This window comes from Panthera uncia (genome assembly GCF_023721935.1).
Source record: "Panthera uncia isolate 11264 chromosome A1 unlocalized genomic scaffold, Puncia_PCG_1.0 HiC_scaffold_16, whole genome shotgun sequence".
Lineage (NCBI taxonomy): Eukaryota > Metazoa > Chordata > Mammalia > Carnivora > Felidae > Panthera > Panthera uncia.
Window position 1 is genome coordinate 38,663,964 of NW_026057576.1, and position 27,652 is coordinate 38,691,615.

Consider the following 27,652-nt stretch of genomic DNA (forward strand, 5'->3'; position numbering starts at 1 on the left):
AGCAGTGTGGTTCTGGTATAAAAATAGACATATAGATCAATGGAAAAGAACAGAAAGCCAAGAATAAACCCACAATTATGTGGTCAGTTACTCTTCAACAAAGGAGGAATGAATATACAGAGGGAAAAAATCTCTTAAAAAAATGGTATTGGGACAACTGGATAGCCACATCAAAAGAATTAAACTGGACCACTATCTTCGCCATACACAAAAATAAACTCACAATGGATTAAAGACTTAAATGTGAGACCTGAAACCATAAAAATCCTAGAAGAGAGTATAGGCAGTAATCTCTCTGACATCAGCCTTAGGAATCTTTTTTTTAGATATGTGTCCTGAGGAAGGGAAGTATAAGCAAAAATAAACTATTGGGACTATAGCAAAATAAAAGGCTTTTGCACAGCAAAGGAAACAATCAACAAAACTACAATTCAAACTACAGAATGGGAGAAGATATTTGCAAATGACATTTTGGTTAGTGTCCAAAATATATAAAGAACTGATATAGGTCAATACCCAAAAGCTAATAATCCAATTAAAACATGGGCAGAAAACATGAACAGACATTTCCCCATAAAAGACATACAGATGGCTACATGAAAAGATGTGTGAAAGCACATGAAAAGATGCTCATCATTACTTATCATCAGCGAACCACAAATAAAACTACAATGTGGAGGGCAGTGGTTAAGATATGGGGGAGTAGGGTGATCCTAAGCTTGCCTCCTCCCTTGAACAGCTAGATAAATATCAAACTATTCTGGACACCAAAGAAATCAATCATAAGTCTTAGAGAAAAGCTGTACATCTACAAACAGAAAAAAATGACACATGGAAGGTAGGAACTGTGGAGAGTAGATTTGTGGGAAAAAGGAGCCACAGGTGCTTCTGAGGGGAGGGAGCCCTGACCAAGAGAGAGTAGCTAGAGAGAGAGAGGGACAGAGAGGAAGAATAAAAAAAAAAAAAAAAATGAAAACATACACAGGGGACTGCTCAAGAAAACTGTTCCCCAAACCTTTGATGAGGGAAAAGGAGAGGGTTCTGGTACTACCAGTTAGTTATAAACAGCAGAGTGCAGAGTCTGAATTTTCAGAAGTGGGTACCCGGCAGTCCTCTGGAGAGGAAGCAGAATGGAGACACGGGAGCAGGCAGCAAGGTCTGATGATCCTTTAGGTCACATGGGGAGAAGTGATTCCCCTTCTTGGAGTGTATTTTATAGAGGTAATATGGCCTCTCCAGGGGCAAAAGACCCTGTGGACACCAATGATTTCCCCTGGTGACCTGTATAGGAACAGAGAAGCCTGCTGAGGTCAGCTAAACCTGGTGTTGGCTGTGTGTTGCAATTTATCATAAACTCCAACTGCTATATAGTCACACAACTGTTTTCTGGAACAAGCCAGAACTGGCCACTTACAATGAGACCTTCCCTCACAGGATCATCACAGGTCTGCTCCTTGGGGGTCTCAGAAGTGTAAGGTTTTGAAACACAGCTGGGCCTGATATGAAACACGGAAGTGCTGTGCTGCCTGTCAGGCAGACAGCTTAGTCAAGGACAGGGTGAAGGTGGAAATCTGATGGAAGTCAGGGATGCAGGAGAGGTGAATGTGCATCTGTGAGTCTTCTTGAAGTGTAGCAAGCATGAATCAATCTTCTGTGCCGGGAGACAAGAGACATGGGTGAAGCTATTTTCCTTGCTCAACAGCACTGATGGACCTCAGAGAGCTAAACAGCACCACCAGTGGAGAAGGGAACTGCTAAACCAAGCCCCACCTCCTTGCCTTCTGCAGGTACATGTCCACGAGGACAAGTCCATGGGGGAACTAGAGCAGCATGCCTCTTCCTCAGAAGACCAGCACAAATTCCTCCCATGCACTAAATCTACTGATCATAGAGTGCTGCAAAGCTTCAGCTCCAGAGGAAACAGGATTTAGCTTCGTTTGGGTTTAATCAGAGATTTAATCATTACAGATAGAAGTTAGATGTCTGAACTAGAATTTAAAATAGCATTTATAAGAATATGCGTTGGGCTTGAAAAAAGCAGAGAAGTCAGTAGGGAATCCCTTACTGCAGAGATAAAAGAACTAAAATCTAAAGGCTAAAATTAAAAATGGTATAACCGAGATATAAACCCAAATGAATGCCATAACAATGAGTATGGACAAAGCAGAGTAATGAATAAGTGATATAGAAGATAGAATTATGGAAAATAATGAAACTGAAAAGAAGAGGGAAAGAAAGGTAACAAATCCTAAAAATAGACTTAGGGAACTCAGTAACTTATTAAAACAGAATAACATTTGTATATAGGAATCCCAGAAGATGAACAGAGATAAAAAATGGGCAGAAGGCTTATTTGAACAAATTATAGATGAAAACTTACTTAATCTGGGGAAGGACACAGACATCAAAATCTAAGAAGCATAGAGAACTCCCATTAAATTCAACAAAAGCTGGTCATCACCAAGGCATATCATAGTAAGATTCACAAAAAGACAGACAAGGAAAGAATCCTGTAAGCAGCAAGGGAAGAAAAGTCCTTAACCTACAAGGGAAGTCAGATCAGGTTCTCCGCAGATGTGTCCACAGAAACTTGGCAGACCAGAAGGGAATGGCAGGATATATTCAACATGCTGAGTGGGAAAAATATGCAGCCAAAAGTACTTAATCCAGCAAGGTGATCATTCTGAATAGCAGGATTGATAAAGTGTTTCCCAGACAAAGAAAACTAAAGGAGTTCATGACCACTAAAACGGCCCTGCAAGAAATATTAAAGGGGAGTCTTTGAGTGGGTAAATAAAGACCAAAATCAACAAAGAATAGAAAGGAACAGAGAACATCACTATAAACACCAACCTAACAGGTAGCACAGTGGCACTAAATTCATATCTTTCAATAATCACTCTGAATGTAAATTGACTAAATGCTTCAATCAAAGGACACAGGGTATCAGAATGGATAAAAAATAAGATCCATCTATATTCTGCCTACAGAAGACCAATTTTAGACCTAAAAACATTGGCAGATTTAACATGAGGGGATGCAGAACCATCTATCGTGATAATGGGTGCCAAAAGGAGGCTGGAGTGGCCATACTTATTTCAGACAAACTGGCTTTTAAACCAAAGACTGTAACAGGAGATGAAGGGCGCAATATCATAATTAAATGGTCTATCCATGAAGAAGATATAACAATTATAAATATTTATGCCCCAAACTTGAAAACTCCACAATACATAAATCGTTAATAATAATCATAAAGAAACTGATTGGTAATAACACAATAATAGTAGGGAATTTTAACAACCCATTTAGAGCAATGGTCAGGTCAGATAAGCAGAAAATCAGTAAGAAAACAATGTCTTTGAATGACACACTGGACCAGATGGATTTAACAGATATATTCAGAACATTCCATCCTAAAGCAGCAGAATACACATTTTTTTTTTCAAGTGCACACAACAACATTCTCCAGAATAGAACACATACCAGGTCACAAATCAGGCCTCAACAAATACAGAAATACTGAGATCATACCATGCATATTTTTAGACCACAACACTATGAAATTTGAAGTCAACCACAAGAAAAATTTTGGAAAGACCACAAATACATGGAGGTTAAATAACATCCTACTAAAGAATAAATGGGTTAACCAGGAAATTAAAGAAGAAATTTTAAAAATGCATAAATGCAAATGAAAATGAAATCATCACAGTCCAAAACCTTTGGGAAATACAAATAAAACCATAGGAGATGCCATCTGACACCTGTCAAAAAGGCTAAAATTAACACAGTAAATAGTTATTGATGAGGATATGGAGAAATTGGAATGCTCTTATACTGTTGGTGGCAATGCAAACTGGTGCAGCCACTCTGGAAAACAGTATGGAGGTTCTTCAAAAAGTTAAAAATAGAACTACCCTACGATCCAGCAATTGCACTACTAGGTATTTACCTAAAGATTACAAAAATACTGATTCAGAGGAGTGTATGCACCCTGATATTTCCAACATAGCCAAACGGTGGAGAAAGCCCAAATATCCATTGATTGATGAATGGATAAAGATGTAATATATAAATAATATATATACATGACGTATGCAATCATATATTATGCAGCCATAAAAAATGAAATGTAGCCATTTGCAACAACATAGATCAAGCTAGAGTGTGTTATGTAGGTGAAATAAATCAGTCAGAGAAAGACAAATACCATATGATTTCACTCATGTGGAATTTAAGAAACAGAACAGATGAACATATGGGAAGAGGGAAAAAGAAAAAAAAGACGGAAACAAACCATAAGCGACTCTTAAAGGTAGAGAACAAACTGAGGGTTGGTGGAGGGAGGTGAGTGGGGCATGGGCCAGATCGGGGATGGGTATTAAGGTAGGCATTTGTTATGATGAGCACTCGGTATTATATTTAGGTGATGAATCACTAAATTATACTCCTAAGACAAATATTTCTCTCTATTTTAACTAACTAGAATTTAAATATAAATTAAAAAAATAAACAGATCATATCTGGGCAAAAAAAAAAAAAAGAAATAAATAGCAAAAATAAATAAATAAATAGCAAAAAAAGAGAAAAGAAATAGCAAAAAAACCACAAAACAAAAAACAAAAAAACACCACACTGCAATGTGATATCACCTGACAATTGTCTGAATGGCTAAAATCAAAAGCACACAAAATATCATGTGTTGGTAAGGATGTGGAGGGAAGTGAGGATGTCAGTTTTTGGTTGAATTGCAAACAGGTGCAGCCACTGTGGAAAACCGTATGGAGGTTCCTCAAAAAGTTAAAAATAGAGCTATTCTATGATGCTGCAATTGCACTACTGGGTATTTACCCAAAGAATAAAAAAACAAAAACAAAAACTAAAAAACTAAGTCAAAAGGTTATATGCACCTCTATGTTAATAGTAGCATTATTTAACAATAGCAAAGATGCAGAAGCACCCCAGTATCTATTGATTGATGAATGGATAATGAAGATGTTGTGTGTGTGTGTGTGTGTGTGTGTGTGTGTGTGTATTATATATATATTTATATAATGAAATATAATTCAGCCATAAAAAACAAAATTTTACCATTTGCAATGAAACAGTTGGCGCTGGAGAGTATAGTGCTAAGTGAAATGAGTCAGAGAAAGACAGTTAATTATTAAAATGTATAATCTAATTGAAAATTGAGAAAGGATTTGAATATATGGTGTACAAATGGCCAGTAAACATTTCTTTAGTCATTAGGGGAATTCAAATTAAAGCAGAATTATAAACAACACAGGAAAATTTGGAGGTGATAGATATATTCACTATTTTGTTTGTGGAGACAGTTTTCACAAGTGTATACATGTTCTAAAATATATGTCAAACTATCAAAATATATACTTTAAAGATTTAAATTGTGCAATTTATTATATATCAATTGTAACTCAAAAGGCTGTTAAAATTTTATCACTTAAATTGAAAAGTTACATTTGCCTCCTATAACAGAATGACGTTTCCTAGACATACAAAGCTTAAAAATACACACAATTAAGAATTTTATTAGTGTTTGCATGAAAGAAGTATGAATAGATGGAACTACTTTCTTACTTGGTTTACCGTTTTCTCATAGTGTACAAACACTGACATATATATTTTATTTGTGTGTTAATTCTGCATTCATTTTGGATTGTCAGCATTCACCGATACCAGTACGCAACTCTGAAGAATACCAACTCTTTGCTTACTTTAAAATTACTATGATGATTTAAGCATAACCGAGTTTATTAGCCCTATAACCCTGGTATTAACACCACTCCCTCAACACCTCTGTCTCTGTTATGCACTCTAGATCTTTGTATCTTTGGAGAAATTCTCTTTACACTAATATCTTCAACCTTCCTCTTCCTGCTTGCTCTGTTCTTTTCTTTTTGCACCTTGTGACTCAGGGGAACACATTAAATTAATCTGACCTTTTACAAGTTCTGAATCCATTTAGAATAGGGAAGAATAAAATACATGGGGGATATACATTATTTGGTAAATATTAGAAAGCATAATGTATTTGTAGGCAAGTAGATTTAAAATATTGAATCTAAGAATTAGAAAACTCCGCTTATGCCAGAAGTTCTAAAAAACATAAGCTTAAGCTCACGGCACAGGCAAATGCAATCAAGGACACATACTTTTTCTGGAATGTCAGCTCCTAAGAAACAGGAGTGTGGAAGAGGAAAGGATATAGCAAGCATTTCCTTTCTTCTAAACTCATTACAGTTACTTCTCTGGCACAGAGTGTATAAGCAAGCAGCCGGTGACCTGGGGTATTATACCAATGGTTGTCCTTCTGCACTGAAAAATGGAATTCATTGGGATGTAGTAGTGAGAAGAGGAGATACTCGCTTCTGATATTTCATATGTCCTCAGTGAGATATTTGGGAGGGATAGTTGTAGTTTGGGAGAAAGGAGAAAATATTATCGTAAAAACAGTAAATTGACTAGGATGAAATGAATTATCAAGGATTCTCAAGCAATGTTAAATTCAGGTATTTCAGTTTTTTAAAAATAAGTTTATTTTTGAGAGAGAGCGCGTGAGTGTGTGCTTGTGAGTGGGGGAGGGGCAGAGAGAGAGGGAGAGAGAATCCCAAGCAGGCTCCACACAGCACAGTGCCGGACTGGGGGCCCTAATTCGCGAACCTCTAGATCATGACCTGAGCTGAAATCAAGAGCTGGGTGCTTAACCAACTGAGCCACCCAGGTGCCCCTTAACTGTTTCATTTTAAAGACTGAACAAATAAAAATACTGATGGGAAGTTTTGTTTTTATTTCAGGACATTATTATTGAGGGAAAAAGCAACAAAATTGTGGAAATTGTCTTTTGTAGTAGTTTCATTATTCAGTGATTTGTTTAGTATCTTCATTTTAAGAAAAATGAAGGCATTGGCCTGGCTGACTATCTTTTTCTTCTTTAAGTGCATTCTTCATGTCACTTTAGAGATACTATGAACTCCTGGTTTTCCCCCACCTTCTCAGTAGCTCCTTCTCAGTCTTCATCAGTATTTCTCCTCTTGCTCACCTATAAATGTTCTCATAAGTTTCGCACTGATCTTAAACTCCTGTCAATATTCTCTAACATGCTAGGTAATCTTTTCTCATCTCATATTTTTAAATGTCTCCTATATGCTAAAATATCACATTTCAGGTATTTAACTTGTTCTCCCAAAGTGTTAAAATTATATTTACGAATGTCTATTCAATATCTGTCTCATTGGACGTCTAAGTGGCATAGCAAATGTGACATGTATAAAACTGAATTCTTCATTCCTCATCTCAACCAAATCCCATTTTTACCTTACTTTTCCTCATTTTGGTAGAAGGCAACAACATTCCCCTGAGTCAGCTTAGATTTCCCTAATTTTTCATTCCTTGCATCTAAACCATCTGCAAATCTTACTGGTTTTACCTTTACACATCTTACCAAATCATAGCTCTTCCCATAGTGCCACTCCTGCTTATAACCTTGCATTGAGTTTCATCAGACATAGACAGACATGGGATTCATTTTCTATTGCTGCAGAAGAAATTACTGTATTTTTAGCACTTGACCACCAGAAACACTGATTATTTCATAGTTTCTGTGACTCAGGCTTCCTGACATAGTTTAGCAGGATTCTTGGCTGGAGTCTCATAAAGCTATATCCAGGTGTCAGCCAGGGTTGTGGTCTTAAAGCTCAGGTCCTCTTTCAAATTTGTATGACTGTTAGCAGCATTAGTTTTTATCATAGCTTTAGAATCCATAGTGGCTTGTTACTTCAATGCCACCTGGAGGGGTTTCTGTTGCTTTCAGTTTTCTCCCTGTAGACCCTCTTCTAAAGGCCTTGAATGATAAGGTCAGGTCTACCAAGGATTAAGCTCCCTTTCATTGAATGTAAAGTAGACTATTTGAGGCTTTAATTATATCTGCAAAAAATCCCTTCACTTTTTCCTTATAATGTAACATAATTATGGGAATGACATGCATTTTAATTACAGATTCTGTCCACACAGAAAGTAAAGGTATTATATAAGATACATATAATAGCAATTGGGAATCTTGGAGATTATAATGAAATTCTACCTACCATAGAGGTAAAATCCTTACTGTGGGCCTTAAAAAAAATCTTTAAATTCACTTACTATCACTGTTCCCTTAGCACATTTTGATCTACTATTCTTTGTTTCTCTATCAGGTCAAGTTCAGTTTGGCCTTATTGCCTCCAGAATTTATTTTCTCTACCTCACATGTTCTTCCCACAATATTCATATCTTTAATTTTTCTTTTACTCTTATCTTTTCATATATTACATTTCAATATGGTTGTTGTGGGTTAACTAATAATTTGAAAAATCGTGCTACTCCTCTTTATTATATTTTATATGTATCATTTCCTAAAATTATGTAGTGTTATGTTGCATTATACCATATTATATCATATTGCATTATGTTATTCATTAGCTAGCATATTGTCTGTTTCTTGCTCCATAATATAATCTCCACTAGAGAAAGGTCTTTTTCTATACTGTTGGTGACTGTATTCTTAGCACATAGGACTGTTAAATATATGTAAAACAAAGGAAAGAAGGAAAATCAGAAAATAAGGGAAGAATTATTCTTTTTTAAATTTTATTCTTTATTTTTAAAATTTACATCTAAATTAGCATATAGTGTAACAATGATTTCAGGAGTAGATTCCTTAGTGCCCCTTACCCATTTAGCCCATCCCCTCTCCCACAACCCCTCCAGTAACCCTCAGTTTGTTCTCCATATTTATGAGTCTCTTCTGTTTTGTTCCTCTCCCTGTTATTATATTATTTTTGTTTCCCTTCCATTATGTTCATCTGTTTTGTCTCTTAAAGTCCTCATGATTGAAGTCATATGATTTTTGTCTTTCTCTGACAGACTAATTTCACTTAGCATAATACCCTCCAGTTCCATGCATGTAGTTGCAAGATTTCACTCTTTCTGATTGCCGAGTAATACTCCATTGTGTGTGTGTGTGTGTGTGTGTGTGTGTGTGTGTGTCTATGTGTGTGTATATATATATATATATATATATATATATATATATATATATAATACCACATCTTCTTTATCCATTCATCCATCAGTGGACATTTGGGCTCTTTCCATACTTTGGCTATTGTTGATAGTGCTGCTATAAACATGGGGGTGCATGTGTCCCTTCAAAACAGCACACCTGTATCCCATGGATAAATGCTTAGTAGTGCAATTGCTAGGTCTATTTTTAGTTTTTTGAGGAACCTCCATACTGTTTTCCAGAGTGGCTGTGCCAGCTTGCATTCCCACCAACAATGCAAAAGAGATCCTCTTTCTCCACATCCTTGCCAACATCTGTTGTTGCCTGAGTTGTTACTGTTAGCCATTCTGACCGGTGTAAGGTGGTATCTCATTGTGGTTTTGATTTGTATTTCCCTGATGATGAGTGATGTGGAGCATTTTTTCATGTGTCGGTTGGCTATCTGGATGTCTTATTTGAAGAAGTGTCTATTCATGTCTTTTGCCCATTTCTTCACTGGATTATTTGTTTTTTGGGTGTTGAGTTTGATAAGTTCTTTATCAATTTTGGATACTAACCCTTTATCTGATATATGTCATTTGCAAATATCGTCTCCCATTCTGTCGGTTGCCTTTTAGTTTTGCTGATTGTTTCCTTTGCTGTGCAGAAGCTTTTTATTTTCATGAGGTTCCAGTAGTTCATTTTTGCTTTTGTTTCCCTTGCCTCTGGAGACGTGTTGAGTAAGCAGTTGCTGCCGCCAAGGTCGAAGAGGTTTTTGCCTGCTTTCTCCTCGAGGATTTTGATGGCTTCCTGTCTTTCATTGAGGTCTTTCATCCATTTTGAGTTTATTTTTGTGTATGGTGTAAGAAAGTGGTCCAGGTTCATTCTTCTGCATGTTGCTGTCCAGTTTTCCCAGCACCACTTGGTGAAGAGACTGTCTTTATTCCATTGGATATTCTTTCTTGCTTTGTCAAAGATAAGTTGGCTATAGGTTTGTGGGTCCATGTCTGGGTTCTCTATTCTGTTCCATTGATCTGAGTGTCTGTTCTTGTGCCAAGGGAAGAATTATTCTTAAAGGAATATTTAATCATATAATTCCATAGTTACCTCCTTTTGATGGCAGTCCATTTCTTACAGAATATAATACAAAAACACTTCATGTAGTGCTGTCTCTCTCTCTCTCTCTTTCTGTCTCTCTCTCTCTCATTTTTGCTTAACTCCCAAGACTTCTCTTTTACAATTTTGTGACCCATACTCTGAACTAGAGCAACATGGAATGCCTTGTAACACAAATCACATGCTATATTGTAAAATTTTTTCCTTCTCTTGTCTTTACCCTGAGCAGCTCACCTGTACTGATCATTTAACACATCTTGAGGTTCCTGTCCAACCTGTAGCTGAAACAAATGTTCCTCTTCTTTACTTGTCTAAGAAATTCAATGGAGTTTGATAATGGAACTTAAGTATGTTTTGTCATTTGTAAATTGCATATGTCTCTGCTCTTATTCTAAAGGTTTAAGAATCAGAAATTGAGTATTATTCATTGATTTTTTAATCAACTGATTCTCCCAGTTTTTAAATTAAAATATCATTTATATCAGGCAAATTTATCTTTGTTTAGAGTACAGTACAAGTTTTGGCAAACATACAGTCATGTAACAACACCAAAATCAGCATAAAGAATCTTCCAGTCACATCAAAGATTTCCCTTGGTCCTTTTGTTGTGAATTCCTCCCACAAACTCAGCCCCTGGCAACAACTGATCTGTGTTCTGTTTCTCTAGTTTAACCTTCCAAGAATATCATGTATATGGAATCTGAAAATGTGTAAATTTTGGAGTCTCATTTCATTTATCCTATGTATTTGTAACTCATCCTCTTTATGACATGTATCAATAGTTTTTTACTTTTATTGTTGAGTGATGTTCGTTGTATGGATTTAACACAGTGTGTGCATCTTTTCCTCTGCTTAGGGTTTAAAAATAAAGTCTCTGTAAGTATTCATGTGTAAGTTTTTGTATGAGTGTATTTTTTTTTTTAATTTCATGTAGGTAAATACATGGGTATTGGTTTGCTGGGTTACATGGTAAGTGTATGTGTAACTTCAACATACTGATAAACTTTCCTAAACTGACTATACTATTTTGCTTAATTACTAACAATGTATGGGATTTCCTGTTGTACTGTTTCCTTCTCAGTATTTCGTATTGTGAAGATCTTTATCATTTTGTCTGTGTAGCAGTATATTATTGTTTTTTTTTAATTTGCATTTCCTTAAAAACTCATGATACCTTCTTTAAAAATTTTTCAATGTTTATTTATTTTTGAGAGAGAGACACAGAGCGTGAGTCGGGGAGGGGCAGAGAGAGAGGGAGAAACAGAATCTGAAGCAGGCTCCAGGCTGAGCTATTAGCTCAGAGCCAGACCTGGGCCTTGAATTCATGAGCTGTGAGATCATGACCTGAGCCAAACTTAGACACTTAACTGACTGAGCCCCCTAGGCACCCCTCATGATATCTTCTTATATGATATTTACCATCCATGTATCTTTGGTGAAATGACTATTAAGTATTTTACTCATTTATTAAAATCACATTTTTCTTTTTACATGAAATTTTGAGAGTACTTTATATATTCTTAAAACAAGCTTTTTATCAAATATATGATTTGCAAATATTTTCTCTTTGTCCTTGGATTGTATTTTCATCCTGTTAACATTTTTAAAGAAGCAAAATACTTCAATTTTGATAAAGTCCAAAATAGCGAAAAAATTATGAGTTGTGATTTTGGTGTGATAGATAAGAACTCTTGACTTAGCCAAGAATTATACAGAGTTTCTCATTTGTTTTCTTTAAGAAGTTTTGTAGTTTTAGTTTTGGCTTAGATTTATGATCCATTTCAAGTTAATTTTAGTCTATTATGTGAAATATGAATCAAGATCACTTTTTTCATATGCATATCCAGTTATTCCAGCATTATCTGTTAAAAAGGCTGTTCTCTGTTCTTCATTGAATGACCTTTCTCATTTTCCATATCAATTGGCTATACTACATGGCTATACTTCTGGACTCTCTATTCTGTTCCATTGATTTATATGTCTGTCCTTTATCTAAAAACACACTGTCTTGACCAATATATCTTTATATTGTGCCTGGAAATCATGAACTTGGAGTCTTCCAACTTGTTTTTGTTCTTTTGACCATTCTTACTCTGTTTCCATGCTATCTCTCTCTATTTATTTAGGTTATGTGAGGTGTTTTTTTTTTTTTTTTTAATCAGTGTTTCACAGTTTTCAGAATACAGATATTACCTGTATTATATGTCTTATATCTAAACAGTTTATGTTTGGGTGGCTGTTGTTTAATTAGGCAAGGAGATCATTAGACTATACTGACCTTAATGCCTTATTAGCCTATATAAGCCAACTAAATCCTAAGCCTGAAATGCCTCAAAGTTAAGAAACCAAAATTTATGGACAACCAATCACAAACCACCAATGAGTCTTTCTCAAATAAGGCATCTATCAATTTCTAGTCAATCAGATAGTTTTATTTCTTTACTCCTGCCTTTTCTTTAGGGAACTCATGCTCCTGGTTCCCGTCTATGAAGCACTCCTAACCAATTCCCATTTGGCACTGTTTTATTGGAATAGATCTTTCCTCAAATCGATCTTTCCTTAAATTTTTCATTATAAAATGGAGTATTTGAGAATTCAGTTTTCAATTCTTTATTGCTATTATGGAGAATTATGATTGAATTTTATACACTGGCCTTGCAATTTTGCTAAACACGTTTTATATTTCTCTAAGATTTTTGTAGATCCCTTTTCTGTATTTATCCAAAGATTCATGGAAACTGGAAAAAGAGGGAATTTTATTTCTATATTTCACATTTGTATTCCTTTAATTTTATTTCTTACCTTTTTGTACTAGCTAGTATCTCCATGAATTGTAAAATGTGAGTGGTGAGAGTAAATAAACATCATTGTGTGTTCCTGATCATCGGGGAAAACATTGAATTCTTCACCATTAATCATGATGTTACAATGTGGACATTTCATTCTACTGCTAGTGTACAGAGAACTATTATCATAAGTGATATTGATTTTTTAACCAATTTTTCTTCTGCATCTACTAAATATGATAATATAGTATTCCCTCTTTATTTTGTTAGCATGGTTAATTTCATTGATTTTCTAATATTGAATCAGATTTTTATTGTAATATTAATCCTACTAAAATATTATTTAGTATTCTTTTAAATATTATAATAAATAGTGGATTTGTTTTGCTAGATTTTTTTTTCTTTTATATATTTTTTATTCATTTAATTTATTGATGGGTAGTTTTTTTTTTTTTTTTCTTATATTGTCTTGTGTCTAGTATCAGTGTAATTTTGGTCAAATAAAATGAATTGGTAGAAGTTCCCTCTTATTCCGTATTCTCATAGAATTTCTGTTGAATTGTTATTATACTTCCTTAAAGGATTAGAATAATTCATCAGTTAAGGCATCTGATTCTGGAGATGTCTTTGTTGGAAAGCCATTAGTTAGAAATTAAATATCTTAAACCATATGATGTTTAGGTTATTTAATTGTTTTGGAGTAAGTTTTAGTTGTTTTAATTTTTTTGGAATAAACTTTAGTGGTTTGTGTTTTTACAGGAATTTGCCTATTTTATACACGCCTATTGCATTTATGAACATAGAATTGTTTGAAGCTTCCTATGAATATTCCTTTAATATCTGAAGGTTCTGTAGAGATGTCACCTCTTTTATTTTGTTGCATGTAGGGCAGGGAGGGTCAGAGGAAGGACCTATGGACCAGTGCCTTTGAAGGTCATGGATGGGGTAGCTTGTGGAATGTGGGAAACATTCTGATTGGATAATTTTAGTATAACTGGATCAACATGGAAAGGAGGGGAGGGATAAAGTGGGGAATTTCATGGTGAGGCTTATATTTTGAATACACATGTTTGGGATAGGTTCTCAGAAATGAGTAATGACTAGATAAAAGTTCAAAACAAGTAGGAGGGGTACAGGCACTTAGGGATCTATTGAGGCAACAAGTAACAGTTTTATCTTATAATAGGATAGACAGTCATTCACTGTAATCACAAGTTGTATAGGACAAAAACATTTCTAAGGTATGGATATATGAGGAATAGACAACTAAGAGAGGGAAGTTTGAATATAACTAAACAAATATGAACCTCACTGAAGATATTTATTGCATAAGACAGTGTACTAGAAAATTACTGAAAAAAAAAAGGCTCAAATTTTATTCTGTTAATGAATATAGAAATTACCATGGCTTACCATTCTGAGACTTGTACTTAGTATCATGTATATCATTCGTGGCAAACATGATAATTTTTTAAAAATCCTGTAGACAAAGTCAAAACTTTATGAAAAGTAAGGAAAGGGTAAGTCGAACAATGTATGCAACATTGGGTTCCATGTCTCTCCTCATATCTGCTGAAGGCACAGCTACCGGCTAATATACCCCTAATCCTAATTCCTGCTAACTACAACCACCTTAACATAATAATATAATTGGCCGGGTAACATACGTTTTCTTTTTTTTTTTTTTTCTTCTTTTCTTTTTTTAGGGAGATTATTTCTATAATTTGTTTTTCTTTTTTGTTTTAATTTTCCCATAAGCTTCACTTTGGTAAAAATACCTTAAACTGTATTTTTTACTGGAATTTTTCTAGCTCCAAAGACTTAGAATCAGATGACTTATCATTTGATCACTACCTCCAAAGATATATTCTCTTATGAAACCTGGGCTTCCCTTTTCAATTCTTACCTATTTTCCTAGCTTTCTGGTTTCACTTTAAGCACACTTAATTTCCTTAGCTTTCTTTTCTTCCACTGCACATGCCGTGTTACTACCCTTCATACAGTGAATCTAACCATCTGTGTTCTCTGCCCCTGCCCCCAAACTCTTGGCACATATTGGAGAAAATTACATAACTGATCTGATTAACTCTAAATCATATTTCTTGATTCAAACTCCAAACTTGTGGGAACTTCAACACTACTCACCAGTTGTATCACTTACCCCAGCTTAGTCTTCTTTTAGTGCAGTGCTTGCTGTGAAATGCTTTATCTTCATTTCCTCTAAACTAATCACCAACATTTCAACGGATAGTTTGCTTCATAATAAACATAGGAAAATAAAAGCACTCAGGACTGAGTTTTCTTAATACTTGTACTATGCCCTGGGTCACCTGCCTGAATATTCAATTCCCAATTATCCACCCTTCCCACTTCCTGTCTTTCATACAGATTTTTATTTCATCCATAAATCCCTTCAGTTCCCTCATGTTTACCTTATGGTTTTACTTTTCCTCATTATTAAACATCATAAAGGAATAGCCCATGCTAACAGCCAAGTATTTTCTAACTTCTGTTTCTTCTTCGGCCTATGAAAAACAGATTAAATTCTATTGACAGAATTCCTAAAAGCCATTGACAAAAAAAAAAAAAAAGTCATTGATAATCTATTCTATCCAGTATTTTTAAAAAAATCTTTTTTAACGTTTATTTATTTTTGAGAGATAGAGTGACAGAGTATGAGTGAGGAAGGGGCAGAGAGAGAGGGAGACAGAATCCAAAGCAGGCTCCAGGCTCTGAGGTGTCAGCACAGAGTCTGACGTGGGGCTTGAACTTACAAACTGAGATCATGACCTGAGCCAAAGTAAGACACTTGACTAATTGAGCCACCCAGGCACCCCTACTCTAGCCATTACTAATTTGGTAGACTTGGATTTGATGTATATAGAATTGTGACACTTTATTTTTCTTATAATTATTATAATAATTATGGGATTTTATAAATAAATCATAATAAATAAATAAAAATAATAAATAGAAATAAATGCATATAATAATTTTAATTTAAACTTCTTTATGCTAGTTTTTGAACCATATTGATTGTAATCTTATACCCTGAAACACTCATCTTGATAGATTTTGTTTTCTTTATCTTACAAAAGAGAAAATGAGGTTAGAACCCTGTCCAACTGTATCCATAACCAGAGTTTCTTATATTACACTGTGTTACCCCTACTCTCTCTGTCCTCTGGTTGTTTCTTTATAACTTCTGAAACAAGAAGGCAGAGCACTGCCTCTTTAGACCTCAGCTGGGAATGTGCACCTTCGGGTAGTTTAAATTTTTCACTGCTCTGTGTTTGTCTATGAATGACCAAGAAGGGTCAGGGAGTATCAATTTTGGGGTAACAAGTAAATTTTAGCCAGTAAGCAAATTCACAAATACCAAAGTGAATAATGAGGAACTACTATATATCTTTTATCAGATATGTGTATAAGAATTTTTATGTGTATATACTAATTTATATTTGCTCATTTTGGGTAGTAGAAAATTACACGTATATACATATTTGTGTGTGTGTGTGTGTGTGTGTGTGTGTGTGTGTAGAATATATGTAAGAGCATAGATTTATGTATACATGAGTATGTGTATATGTAGAAATATACTCATTTGGAAAATATATATTCCAGCAGAAATCACCAGGTCAGTCACTTTTTCAAAGTTCTTTCCAATATCCCTTTCTTTATAAATACCCTTTTCCTTCCATCTAACATGCCCTGTTTCTAAACTTGAGAGTTGCCACAAAAAATAGAGAAGTTTAATAATAAATATGGTTGGGCAGAGTTTACTGGGATGGAGTCATCCTCTTTTTTGTTCTGTGGCAGATTCTGCAAAACTATTGGGCCCACTGCTAATTGAACTCAGGGGTGTTAGTCTTCTGTGCCTAGGAATCAACATAAGCCTTGGGGGGCAATGGATTTGATTGTTCTGTGAGTTCTCTCATGGCTTTTGTCCATAGAAGATCAAATAAAGAAAAATATTTCCCCACCTCTTCTGGAATCAGATTCACTCCATGAAAGTCTTCTGAGAGGCCAGAGTGATGGTCTATTTTATTTTTAGGTGAGGGCTCTTCTAAAGGCTGGCAAGCTACCCACAGATGCTTCTACCATTTGCATTTCTTCATGGGCCACAGAAAACATGTGGGTTTTTGATGTACCAAACTTGTCAGTACATGCAGCTCAGTACTATATTTGACCTCTTTAATTCACTTTTTTCACTGTCCTGTTCTTCCATGAGATAAAAAATAAAATAAAACAAAAGCAACATGGCTGTGGGCTCTGCCTCTATGCAAATTTCCCAGAAAGGATAGGTGCAATTTTTGTGTTTCACATCTCTCCACATACTTAGTGCTCATGGAATTTAATGCATCTTTTCTCCTCATTATTGGCCAGTGCCCTAATTCAGACTCTTTACCATTTCATATAATCAATCCATTGAAATTATTTTCTAACAGACATCTCTGTCTCTGGTTCATTCAATTCATATTTCACAGTGCTGTCAGAGTTATGTTTCAAAATACACATTTAAAGTTGTAATGTGGTGATTTAAAAGTTTTTGTAATTATTGTAATCTCAATAAATCACACATATTTGAGTGCTTATAAAATGACAGCCCATGTTTTAAGTGTCACCGATGGGTTGTCTGTGAACATTCATTTTTATATGACATAATCTAAAATTTCTAGAATAGCAATAAACACACTTCAGCATGTTTTCCCATTTAAATTTTCTGCCCTACACTTTTTAATTTCCCACAAAATTACACTGCATCTACCTATAGTTATTTGCTGTTGTGAGAAGGATGTCATGCTCTTTGTGTCATTCCTTTTTTAGTCTAAAACATTCTTTCCCACTTATTCTTATGAACTGTTTTTTCCCAAGGTATATTTGCAATACAGCCTTCTCTCTGAAACTTTCCCCAATTTACTAGCCACCGCTAGTTGCCTTTTTTTACTGACACAAACAGGACTTTGTGCATAAGGAAGAAATGTATTCTTGACTTACTGGTTAATAGAATGGATTCAGTTTTATCCTCATGTATCTACCTGCTTTACTTTCAATTTTGGTAACAACATGATAGCTGAAATGTGAATGTAGGACAGAGTACTTTGAGCGAAATTGGCAAAGAACATATCCTAGAACCAATTCAAGAACTCTTCAGTCTCCTCTGTGAGATATGAGGGGGGTGGGAAGGATTTACAGAGATTTTGGGGAATAAATACATGCTGAGAGTCTTAATTCTCCCCTCCAAAGTTGGTCAGAGACAAGCTGTGCTAGATATTAACCCTTCACAGCAAGTTTAGGGATTGTTAGCTTCTTTCTCAGAGTGCTTGATATGTGTCCCCAAATTTAAGAGTGCTGTTGGTGACTGGTACATTGTGGGGGGCCGGGCCCCGGTGCCAGGCTGAGACCGGGTCGAGCAATGTTCCCCGTTGACTCAAGCCAACCCGGTGGTCCCCCCTCCCATTCATGTGGGAGGCCGGGCCCCGGCGCCAGGCTGAGACCTGGTCGAGCAATGTTCCCTGTTGACTCAAGCCAACCCAGTGGTTTCCCCTCCAGTTCCCTCACTCTCAAGGGCATACGAAAGCCTTATCAAGGCTGAGAAAGTTAATTCCTGAAGCCTGTGGTCTGCAGGTGTTGGCAGTAATGCTACCTCCCTTTTTCTACCCCGAGTCAGATAGAAACAAACTTTTTTCTGCTAGCAATCTTATCAACAAGGTCTTATGACCCATTGTGTTTTGCTAGCAATCTTATCAACAAGGTCTTGTGACCCGTCTAGAAAATGCACAAGAAACACAGAACTAAATGTTTTGGTGGGCAGCAATTATGTGAAACCTGTTTATTCTTAGAATGACCTAACCCATAAGAGTCTGGTTATAAAAGATTGTGTACAGCAACAATAAAGCCGTCACTTGGGCCATCAGCCCAGGGGACCCTCCTGTTCCCAAACTTTCTCTTCTCTCTTTTTTCTTGCATTCCGCTACCCTCAGGACCCTGACCTCGGTGTTTGTCACGCCGGCCACAACATACACGCAATAGAAAGCTAAAATAATTGTGGCAGGAAAGTATTTGGAAGATAGAATAGAAAACTGAATTTGGGAAATAGCTGCACAAGCAATAGAGTCAATGAATTAGTGAATAAATTCTATCTAGTAAAAGGGAGGTTCAGGAACTGCAGGCTGCCAGTTTGGGGTCATTTTGGAACCAATACAAAAGGGCAGTACTGAGGAAGGTGAAACTTATGTGAACAAGAAGCTGGAGTTGAACTACTGTATTCCCCTAACCCAAAGAAGAAGTGTTGGTAGGAAACATATTTATCGTTACTATTATAGTTGGGGTTTGTTCAGAACCCCCAGTGTCTCTGAAGGCTTATTCAGCTGACTGACTACTGATGCATTTTTTTCAAGAAAGAGATAATGTAGGAGGGATGGAAGTGTTGCCTATTAGCCTTTCCATTTTCTGTTCTGAAAGATACCTAAAAGTATGTTTTTCTAAATTAATATGTGCAGTTCTCAACATTGCCAATTCAGCTTCTAAGTTTATTTAGTGGGCTTTAAAAAAGTATTATATTGGGGCTCCTGGGTGTCTCACTTGGTTAAGCATCCGACTTGGGCTCAGGTCATGATCTCATGGTTCGTGAGTTTGAACCCCAAGTCAGGCTCAGTGCTGACAGCCGGGAGCCCGGAGCCTGCTTCAGATTCTTGTCTCCCTCTCTCTTTGTCCCTCCCTGGCTCAAGCTCTGTCTCTGTCTCTCTGTCTCTCTATCAAAAATAAATAAACATTAAAAACATTTTTTAAAAAAGGAATACATTTAGCAAAAAGAATATTATAAAATAAATAAATAATTATTATATCAAAATTTAACTGATGAACAACAAAGCCCAGTTTAAGTGTTCAGTTCTGAATTTTAAATGTATACACCCATGTAATGATTGCCATAATCAAGATAAAGACTGTTTACATCATTAAAAAAAAGATCTCTGTGCCCCTTCCCAGTCAATGCCCACTTACCCCTACATCTAAGCAAATGCTGGTGATTTTTTATCACTGTACATTAGTCTTTTTCTGAGCTCTCATATTTTTTTCTCGTCCCATTTTTTTCTCCAACCAGGTTATATGTATCCCTATTTTATTTTCTTCATAATTACATTTTTTAAAATGTATACTCAGCTTAAAAATGATTAAAATTGGTTCCTTCTTCTCAAATAGTAAAAAGGATATAGTCATTTAACTCAGCACACTATACCTCCAATATAAATTTAAAGTATTTTTCCTCATTCTTTTTTTGTTCAAATTGCAAATTAGGCATAGCAATAATTTTATCAATAATATTAATTATTAATTATTATAATTATTTTATTAATATTATTAATTTAGTAATAATAAACTATGTTTATAATATATTATCATTTAATATTTACATTATAATTTCATATTTCATTAGTGACAGATTTCCTAAATGTTTTCTATTCTACTCTATTCTATTCTATTTCCATTCTTATTTTCATCACATTACATATTTCTGAGATTATTTCCTCCTGTCTAAATCATGTCCTTTATAATTTCCTTCAGGAACCTTTGGATAAAGGCACTGTTCTTTGAAAATGTTTTTATTTTGTCATTTTTATTTATTTAAAAAATTTTTATAATTTTTTTTTATTTTGAGAGAGAGAGAGAGAGAACAAGTGGGGAAGGGCAGAGAGAGAGGGTGAGACATACAATCTGAAGCAGGCTCCAGGCTCTGAGCTGTCAGCACAGAGCCCTCCACGGGGCTTGAACTCAAGAACCACGAGATCATGACCTGAGCTGAAAAGTTGGACACTTAACTAACTGAGCCACCCAGGCATCCCTTTTGTCATATATGTAAAAGATAGTTTTGTGTGACATATGGTTCTTGGTTCAGTTATTTTGTCAATTTTATACATTCTTTTGTCTTATAACTTCCATTGTTCACTGTTCGTCAATAAAGTTTCTGTTTTCTTTCTTTCTTTCTTTCTTTTTTTTTTTTTTTTAGGAAATCTATTCTTTGTTCTCTGAGTGCTTTTATAATCTCTGGTCTGAACTTTCATTTGAACTACACATATCTTTTAATTTTTCTGTCTCAATGTCATTGTCCTTCCTGAATATGATAATTAAAGTCTTTTATCAACTTGAAATGTTTAGTGACTTCTAGAAGTCCAGTTCAGTGTATCGTAGATTTATTGCCTGCCTTTTGTGTCTCTTACAAATGCCTTTTTTGATTGGTCACTGTTGCATTTTGAATAATTTTGTCAATTTTAAATGCTAGTTCATTAAAAAAAATTCCTCTGTGTCTAAAGTAATGTGTTATCCATCATCTGAGTTATTAATTTCAATACTACATTTCCAGATCCATTCAATTCTTTTTTGAGATCTGCTGCTAAATTTTATAATACTTAATACCTATAAAAATGAAATTTTAAAGCATTATCTATTTTCCACTCCTTTTTATTTCTTTAAATAATATTTAAACATACTGTATTTGTATTGTATTATTTCTGAACATGCCAGTATTAAAAACATGTATGCCATCTGATTATACTCTCTCCTGTCTTCCTTTCCTGTGAATTCTGTTTCTAATTTTTGTTTTAGAACTTATTTTATTCAAAATATTATCTGAGTTGAAGGTACATACAAATGAAGATTCTCATTTGTTTCAGCCATGTAACTATAGATTACCAAAAATAAAATTTCAGTTTGAGGTTATTTAGACCATATTGGTAGTGGGAATTTAGGCTTCAAAAATCTAGACAGGCTGGCTTGTGGTAATAATTTTCAGTTTTTGTTTTTGTTTTTCCTATGATTGAGCAACAAGTTTGAAACTTACAAGGTTTTTCATGTCCAGGTCATTCTAATGATAGACCCAGTTGATTCCAGATTTATACTGAGGATTGATTCAAATTGCCCAACTTGGGTGAGCACTGGGTTTTGTCATTTTTCCCTGCACCTTGTCCATAAGAAATAGAATCTCAGCATCACCAGGGCTGGTGCATGCCTCTGGGGCCAACATTGGTTTAAATCTTTGTTTGCCTCCCTAGATTAATACTTCACTTCATATTTGGCCCTAAGGTTTTCTTGCTTTCTGGTTTTCTCAGTGTTTCAATAAAAAAGATTTTGCGATACATTTTACCACTACTTTTAGTTAGTTGGTGAAAGGTATACTCAGGGGACTTGATGCAAGATGGGTGCAGCAGCAATTCCTTGCACACACATAACTTGCAAAGAAAATCCCTGTAATTTTAAATATTAACAACTCTCCAGTTTTTATAAAAGAACTCATGAAAAATACAATTTTTAATTGAATCTGTTTCTAGGCCCTATGGAATCTCATGAAAATTAGAAAAAAATAACTAAACAATTTAGAATGTTCCAGGCTTATAGATACACATGTGCAAGATATGACCTTCTTTAAATGAGTTTTTTAAAAAGTAGCCCTTCTTTGTGGATGTGACATCATATAATTTCACAAGCAGACCTATTACTAAACCTTTTGGCTGGCCATCCTTGCACAGAACACAGTATATACACCTTGTACCTGTTCTTCACTCTTTGCACCATCAAGTACAATCAAAGGATACTTGTGTGTACATTATAGCTAATTAGGTAAAATCTTTAGATTTCCTAAAATATGTTATAAATTGATATTTATCCAAAACATAATAATTTTTAACAGTGACACCTATTTATGATAATTTTTAAACTTAGATATCCTCCTATTTTTAAGAAGAAATGCACACTTTTAGTGAATTACTGACCTTAACAAATAGTTCAGAGATTATCTTATACTTAGTTACTTATATAGAAACACTGAAAACTAATTTAAGATATCATGGACATTTAAAAATATTTCATTCCCCCTAGGAAGACATGAGATAATTATACATTATATTTTTTATGGAGTTAGTATGTATTTTTGTTATGTTTTTTTTAAGTAATTAATTTATTTTTTAAATTACATCCAAGTTAGTTAGCATATAGTGCAACAATGATTTCAGGAGTAAATTCCTTAATGCCCCTTACCCATTTAGCCCATCCCCCCTCCCACAATCCCTCCAGCAACCCTCTATCTCTTCTCTATCTTTGAGTCTTTTATGTTTTGTTCTCCTCCCTGTTTTTATATTATTTTTGCTTCCCTTCCCTTATGCTTATCTGTTTTGTATCTTAAATTCCTCATATGAGTTAAGTTGTATGATTTTTGTCTTCCTCTGACTAATTTTGCTTAGCATAATACCCTCTAGTTCCATCCACATAGTTGCAAATGGCAAGATTTCATTTTTTTTTTGCTATGTAATACTCCATTGTGTGTATATGTGTATACATACCACATCTTCTTTATCCATTCATCCATTGATGGACATTTGGGCTCTTTACATGCTTTGGCTATTGTCAATAGTGCTGCTATAATCATTGGGGTGCATGTGCCCCTTTGAAACAACACACATGTATCCCTTGGATAAATACCTAGTAGTGCAATTGCTGGGTCATAGGGTAGTTCTATTTTTAATTTTTGAGGAACCTCCATACTGTTCTCCAGAGTGGCTGCACCAGTTTGCATCCCCACCAGCAGTGCAAGAGATCCTCTTTCTTTGCATCCTCACCAACATCTGTTGTTGTCTAAGTCATAAATGTTAGCCATTCTGACTGATGTGAGGTGGTATCTCATTGTGGTTTTGATTTGTATTTCCCTGATGATGAGTGATGTGGAGCATTTTTTCATGTGTCTCACAGCCATCTGGATGTCTTCTTTGGAGAAGTGTCTATTCATGCCTTTTGCCCATTTCTTCACTGGATTATTTGTTTTTTGGGTGTTGAGTTTGATAAGTTCTTTATCGATTTTGGATACTTACCCTTTATCTGATATGTCATTGGCAAATATCTTCTCCTATTCTGTCGGTTGCCTTTTAGTTTTGCTGATTGTTTCCTTTGCTGTGCAGAAGCTTTTTATTTTGATGAGTTCCCAGTAGTTCATTTTTGCTTTTGTTTCCCTTGCCTCTGGAGACGTGTTGAGTAAGAAGTTTCTGCGGCCAAGATCAAAGAGGTTTTTGCCTGCCTTCTCCTCTAAGATTTTGATGGCTTCTTGTCTTACATTGAGGTCTTTCATCCATTTTGAGTTTATATTTGTGTATGGTGTAAGAAGAGGTCCAGGTTCATTTTTATGCATGTCACTGTCTAGTTTTCCCAGCACCATTTGTTGAAAAGACTGTCTTTATTCCATTGGATATTCTTTCCTGCTTTGTCAAAGATTAGTTTGCCATATGTTTGTAGGTTCTCTATTCTGTTCCATTGACCTGAGTGTTTTTGTGCCAGTACCATATTGTCTTGATGATTACAGCTTTGTAATACATCTTGGAAGTCCAGGATTGTGATGCCTCCAGCTTTGGTTTTCTTTTTCAAGATTGTTTTGGCTATTTGGGGTCTTTTCTGGTTCCATACATATTTTAGGATTGTTTCTTCTAGCTCTGTGAAGAATGCTGGTGTTATTTTGATAGGGATTGCTGTGATACCTTATCATATTACACCTATCATCATATTATATCTATTTAGTATAATTATTATAGTGTAACATGTAACAGTTGTGTCACCTAGAGAGATTTCATAAATTCTGTGGACCTTAGATTTTCTATCCATAAAGTTCTAATTATGCCTCATATTGTGATTTTGAGAACTAAGTGTTAAGTATTGAATTTAAATGATCTATGAAAATGTGGTACATGGAACTTAAAATTTTATTTTTCCATTTTTCATTTTTATTTATGTTGCCACCTTTCATTACAGTGGAGGAAAAAAAAGGATTTTTAAATGTGCATTGATTCTCATACATTTCTTCAAACATGGGCTACATTTTTAGGGACAGCATAAAATAATTTACCTTAGCCATTGGGAATTGAGCCTAGGAGCATACTATCTCCCTCCTAAGAGCTGGTCTATTTTATATGCAAAAACTATATGACCTGGGGCCAAAATGAACTTTTTGGCATATAGCCTCATGGATATAGCTAGTGCTGGACAAAGCAGCAACGACAGGTTTTTGGAGTGAGAAGGTACGACAGAGTCGGTCTCCCAAGCCCATTAAAAAAAAAAAAAAAAAAGGAAGTTAATGCAAGGGAAGAATCAAGTTCTATGTTAGGAGCAAAGTTGTATTGAATAGTTGAAATTGTTAACTTTGGAAGATAGGATTAACTAAGTTCGTTCTTACTGACCTTTGAGTTGTAAGCATTGCTGAGGATTAAAAGCTTCTGTCATTTTATATGAAATCAACTCAAGAGACTTATGAAAATTCTTTAGTCTTTTTCAAAAAGCTACAAGTGTTTTTGAGATGCCTGGGTCGTGATCTTGCATTTGTGGGACTGAGCCCCATGACAGGCTCTGAGTGTGAAGCCTGCTTAAGATACACTCTTTCTCTGTCTGCCCCTTGCCTGCTCTCTCTCTCTCTCTCTCTGTCTCTCTCTCTCAAAATAAATAAATAAGTTTTAAAAAATTATTTAAAAACTACATTTTTATAGTTTCTCTAGACTTGATTTTAGAAAATTAATGTGCATATGTGTTAAGTGTAAATATAAATTCTTTGATTCTCAGTACTAGGAAAATGTTTATTTTACTAGACAGAAAAATAATTCTGATTATTGATTGATTGAATCAAAATAATTCATTTTTTTAAGTTTGTTTATTTGGAAAGAGAGGGAGAGCATGAGTGAGGGAGGGGCAGAGTGAGAGAGAGAGGGAGAGAGAAAATTCCAAGTAGGCTCTGTGCTGACTGCGCAGAGATGTGGAGCTCGATCCCACCAGCCATGAGATCATGACCTGAGCCAAAACCAAGAGTTGGCCACTTATCCAACTGAACTACCCAGGCACCCCAACATTTGCTAATTCTTTACTATAACATTTATGATGTTGCTTCATATGTTATTATTCTAATTTATAACTGATTGGTTGTGACTGAATATAATCCTTAGAGTTTTGATCCAGTAATCTAATTGTGAACAAATGTCAGAAGTAAATTTCAGGAAAATCTAAAAATAATTTTACACTGGGGGGAAAAAAAGTTAAACATTTTTTCATGGGGACTGCAGGAGGAACAGCCTTGCCAGTGAAAAACTATATACACACACACACACACACACACACACACACACACACACACATTCAACTTTATTAATAAAATAACACATGTAACTTTAATAGTAACGTGAAATACATACATAATTTAACTTTAGTAGTAATAGATTCAATATTCAACAATATTTAATGATGATTATTGTTCAAACCTTCACCATATTTTACTGTAAAGAAACTATACAATTTACCTCTCCTTTCCACTCTTGCTTCAGATTTAGACTGTTACCAATTTCCCCAAAGGAGATATTGCTGGAATTGTTGTTTTATATATTTCTTCTCTTTTCTCCTTTTTCCTTTCCTTCCTTCCTTTTATTTTCGTATTTTAGTAATTTGCCTCAAGTTAAATTCATAAACATATTATTTAAGTGCTGGGAAATACTAATAGTAGTCATTATCTTTCTTAGATAATCATTGTATTGTTTAACATAAGATATCTTAAAGGAATATAAAACCTTATATGACAATTGGGCTTACAGGACCATGGAGTCAGGTAATGCAGTACTATCCAACATCTTTTCCTTTTTTTAAGTTTATTTATTTTTGAAAGAGAGAGAGACAGACAGACAGACATAGAGTGAGTGGGGGAGGAGAAGAGAGAGAGGGAGACACAGAATCTGAAGCAGGCTCCAGGCTCTGAGCTGTCAGCACAGGGCCCAATGCTCCGCTTGAAGCCATGAGCTGAACCGTGAGATCATGACCTGAGCTGAAGTTGGATGCTCACAACTGACCTAGCCACCCAGGTGCCCCAGTAATATCCAACATCTTGATGTCATCTAAATTTATTACAAACCAGGTGATACCCTACCATTTTAAGATAACAGATACCTTACCAGATATAACAAACAATCCCTTGTACCACTTACCTAATCATAATTTTAATTACAAATAGATATTTATATCATTTTATATACAACCTAAGGTATAATATTTCTAGGAAAGAAGTGATATTGCCTAGAATTCAAGAAAGTGAATATTTATATATTAAGCCTGTTGTTAATCATAATACATTGTTAGGCACTATGTACTTTACAGATATTTAATGGTTAACATTTTTAGAAAATTTGTTTTGTGTACTTAGAACTTCCTCCCAAAGGCTTTTAGCTTTTCAAAAATGGTTTCAGATTTAGAATACATATCTTTGGGGGCACTTGGGTGACTCAGTCGGTTGAGTGGCCGACTTCAGCTCAGGTCATGATCTCATGGTTCATGGGTTCGAGCCCTGCGTTGGATTCTGTGCTGACAGCTTGGAACCAGGAGCTTACTTTCGATTCTGTGTCTCCCTCTCTCTGCCCTCCCCCACTCAAAAATAAATAAAACATTTTAAAAAATTAGAATATATATCTGTGTCTAACGTAGGGGGCCTTATCTTTACAGTCTTCATTGTGTAACAAATTATTAATTTCATCAACTCATCCTCATTAGTCTTTATGTGTTGAGATACTTGTAAAAGTTAATAAGCAGTTTTCTAAATCTGCTCCACTGTTTTCTGTACCACAGCTAATCATCACATTTCATCGTAATTTGTGGTTATGATATGGTTATTTCATCATAAGTTGTCAGGTCTCAGATATAATTATTG